The following is a 4,404-nucleotide window of genomic DNA, read 5'->3' as shown; positions in this document are numbered from 1 at the left end:
GTGTCCATAGGACGTAAGTCAATGCTTGCCACATGGAAAACATTTATTACCTATTTATTGGACATAAATAATTGAACAAAAACCTTATTCCCACTGGGAGTCCACTCAAATTTCTTAAATTAGCTAAATACTCAATGACATAATGGCTGGATTTTTAAAATGAAATTTGACCTTCCTTATGGTCTAAGTAAAATTTGTGATATAGATGAGAAATAACCCAATTTTCTTTAATTAGAGCTCATCTATAAAATTATTTATGGGGCAATTGTATATGCAATACCCTATAGTTATCTTTAACAAAAAGCATAACACACTTTATATTTTTCAAATAACCTTCTTTTTTTTTTTTCTATAAGAATGCTTTATTAGGCAAAACCACATACTATGAAAATACTTTAAAATGCAACAAGTTGTGAGGTAAAGACATGAAGAACAAGTGCATAGGGAGACATGGCTATCCCAGAACACACTGTAAGTAAATAGAGAATCCCCATACTCCTACTATTTACCCAGTAACAGAAGGATCTAGGCTACCTCCTCCTCAGCACACTCCTCAAACTCTATCTCTTCCTCAAGTGTGGCATCCTGGTAGTACTCGTGGTACTCAGACACAAGGCTGTTCATGCTCTTCTTGGCCTCGGTGAACTCCATCTTATCCATGCCGTCACTCATATAGCAATGCAGGAAGGCCTTGCACCTGAACATGGCTATGAACTGCTGCGAGATGTGCCTAAACAGCCACTGGATGGTCATGTTATTGCTGATGAAGGTATCAGACATTTTTAGCCCCTGGGGTGGGATGTCACAGACAGCTGTTTTCACATCATTGGGGGCCAGTGAGCAAAGTAGATACTGTTTTTGTTTTGAACATTGAGCATTTGCTCATCCACCTCCCATGTGTACATGTGGCCTCTGAAAATGGCAGGCACTGTTAGGGAGGAGGGTCATAAGCAGCTATCATATTCTTGACGTCAAACATCAGCTGAGTGAGCTCAGCCATGGTCAGGGTACTGCTGACTGCCCCGATTGGTCAGTGGGGCAAAGCTGGGCATGAAAAAGTGCAGGTAGGGGAATGGGACGATGTTCATGGCCAACTTCTTCAGGTCAGCATTCAGCTGGCCTAGGAAGCGCAGGCAGGTGGTGAACCCATTTATGGTGGCAGATACCAGGTGGTTTAGGTCACTGTAGGTGGGTATGGGCAGCTTGAGGGTTCTGAAGCAGGTGTCATAGAAAGCTTCATTATCAATGCAAAATGTCTCATCTGCATTTGCCATGAGACTTAGAGAGTGGCATTGTGGGGCTCTACCATGGTGAGAGCAGAATGCTGAGTGTGCTTATGATCCTATTTAAATGCTCTGAAAAACTATGATGAATTTACTTGTATAATCAGAATTCAGATAGAAAATTAAGACAGCTGTTTTGTTTTCAACAGAAAGAAAAGTAAAATAAATGAAAAAAGGGAAAAAGGCATTTTTAAACCACCTTTGAAATGTTCTTTGCTCTACGTCGAAATTCTTGTTTTGAGATTACTTAATGACTAATATTTATTGTTTCTTTGGCTTTCATTAATATTGCTATTGTATGTGGGTAAACATTGTCTTGCTTTCATATTAAAGAGTAGATAAAGATTACCAAGTATCTGCATTCTATAAACGCAGATTTGTATACATAGTGGGTATATATGGAAGTGTAATTGCTCAGGGAACTTGTTAATTATAATTTATTTTTTATGAAGAATTAGGATAAATGTATTGTATCTGTGTTTACATCAAATACCTTGCTATATTTCATAACATTGGCATTATTGATTTCAAAACCAAACAATTTTTTGGGGGGTAGAGCATCGCCTGCATATTGTAATATGTTTGGTAGTAACACTGGGCCCTATCTGTCAGATGCCAGTAGCACTCTTACCCCAAAATGTGACAAGCCAAATTTTCACAGATATTGCCAAATGTGCACTGTGGGGCACAATAGTCCCTAGGTGACAATAGGGGTGTTAATCTATATCTATATTTGTATCTATCTCTGTGTATTCATCTATGTCTGTCTATATATCCATCCATTGGATAAAATTATAAATGTAGAAGCAGCTTACTTTCATTTATTTCTATTTTTAATTTGTCTCTATTTCTTTACTGTGTTCTAATTAATTGTTGGTAAGTGGAGGTCAGCAAAATGTAAAGTTAAATTCCTCATGTCACAAATTTGCTCAGGTTTACTCATCTAGGTACACACTAAAATAAGTTTTGAGCACTAACTCTGCATAAGCCACCATTATAAGTTACAAAGATACTTTAAATATTACTAAGAAGTAGTTGTTCCAGTCCAGGAGTTTTTAACATAGTGCAATTTTTGCTATCACTTGTCTTTCCAGCACCAGTCAAGGTGTATGTAGTCTAACAGAAAGATGAACATTTTAGACATATTTAGATGAATACATTTTAAACTTAGAATAAATGCCAGTACGTAGGGAAGCTACCTGAGAAAATATAAAAATATAGCTTTACTTTTTCTGAATATTTGTAATAAAGAATTTAAAAGTTAGACTCCTTGAATATTATCCATGTTGCAAATGTGTTTGCATTGCCTCTGAAATGTGGATAGGCTATTCTACATACTGTAAGATCCACATGAGCAGAGACCACATCTGCAATGTAGTCTCAACATTTTAACTTCAAGATCTGAACCAGGCCTTATACATAGAATATCCTCAAAATTTCTTGAATGATTGAATGCATGGATGAGTGAATGAATAAATTAAAACAATATTCAACTTAAAAGAAACTGAACTGAAAAAGAAAGGAATATTTCTACAGCTCTTAGAAAATATAGTTAAAGATACAATTTCCTGTGAAAATTATTGAAATTCAAACAATTTCAAATCCCCCAAAGAATGTTTTTTTATCTGAGAAAAGATTTTATAAAAAAAGAATTAATACAAAACAATTGGCAATTTTCTCTAAGTTTTATACAGCTATTTGACTTATACATGAAAGGCTCATAAATGATTTTTTAGTGTACTGTGATATAGTGATTTTCACAAATGAAATAGTTATTATAAAATGTCAGAATTTTTACTAATTTTGTAGTTTTATTATAATTGACTAATAATATTTCCCTCTTATTGTTTTACCCTTTTAAAAAATATAGTATTTTCATTTGCCAATTTTCATGGGGCTAAAAATACAAAATACAGCTACTGTATCATTCGTAGTCATCAGCTCTATCATCCTCAAAACCAAATTTTATACCAAATGATTAAAAATTTATTGTTGAATTAATAAATTCCTTCCAAACAGAACTAAACTATGTTGAAATGAATTATTTCTTATGCTTCCTTGTTCCCGGAAAATTTACATTAAGTAGATTTTTACTTCTTCTTACTACCCAAATTCCTTCCATTCTTCTCAGCTTCTATTTCAGCATACTCAGTTTATTAACTTCAGCTTGAAATTAATATGTTAGATTGCTTAATTTGGATATTTCTTGCTTTTTTTCCTTGTACTTGAGCATATTCATGGTTCTTAGCTCTTCCACTGGGAAACATCAATCTAAGGTCTTATTATTTGAACATTGCAATATCGGTGCAATATTCTGGTCACTTCAGAAGTCAGTTTAAAACTGACTTCACATTGCAATCATTATATTTCAGTATCTCTGCATTATATTGTTCACTTTAGAAGTCCGTTTACGACTTTTCCATTGAGAAAAATAAACTATATTTTCAAGGAGTCAAATAGCCAAAAAGGTAAAACAGCTATAGCTGAAAAGTAATGGAGATAAATAGTCCTTTACATTTTATTCTGTGTAAAAGTGTTCATTCAATTAATTAGAAAAAAACATCAATATTTACAAAATATCAGGATATAGATACAATTTAACTGATTTTATTCCAAATTACCAAGTCTAAAAATATTGTCATTGTTGCAATTTACCACTAATGAAATAACACATTTTTTACTTTTTTTTTTTTTTCTATTTTCCCCTTTCCTCCTTTCTTTTCTCTTTTTCTCTGAGTGTATTACCTCATGGGATCACATCCTATAGACATTTGCCACAAGAAAACACCCGTTGTAAAGGACTGCTTCCTCTTGTTGCCTGCAGTTCCAACACATGTTGAGTTTGTTAAAGCACTTTGTTAAAAACATTTAGGACTTTCTTGTGGGCTTCAATAATTTCTTATATAAAAGACTTACTATACTATACTTCAGAGAAATCAGAAAATGAAGCAAATGCATTTAAACCACTTAGCAAGAGTCAGGTTCCTCCCAGCCCTATCAGTATGGCATAAACCAATAGAAATTCATTTCTCACTCTCAAAATGTCTGATGCAATTCTTGTGCCCTTCCTTGATTTATAATTGGATAGTCTGGACCATTTGTGTCTTAAAGGTAGTGTTCC

At 33.9% G+C, this 4,404-nt stretch overlaps 1 pseudogene; it reads right to left on the bottom strand.

The window, feature by feature from the left end:
- Window positions 1–525: 525 nt before the first annotated feature.
- Window positions 526–1,309, bottom strand: LOC105537692 (annotated as a pseudogene).
- Between the last annotated feature and the right edge of the window lie 3,095 nt (window positions 1,310–4,404).

The sequence above is a fragment of the Mandrillus leucophaeus genome, unplaced genomic scaffold (assembly GCF_000951045.1).
Source record: "Mandrillus leucophaeus isolate KB7577 unplaced genomic scaffold, Mleu.le_1.0 Scaffold179, whole genome shotgun sequence".
Taxonomy (NCBI): Eukaryota; Metazoa; Chordata; class Mammalia; order Primates; family Cercopithecidae; genus Mandrillus; species Mandrillus leucophaeus.
The sequence above is the reverse complement of the archived record's forward strand: the minus strand, read 5'-3'. Positions and strand labels throughout refer to the sequence as shown.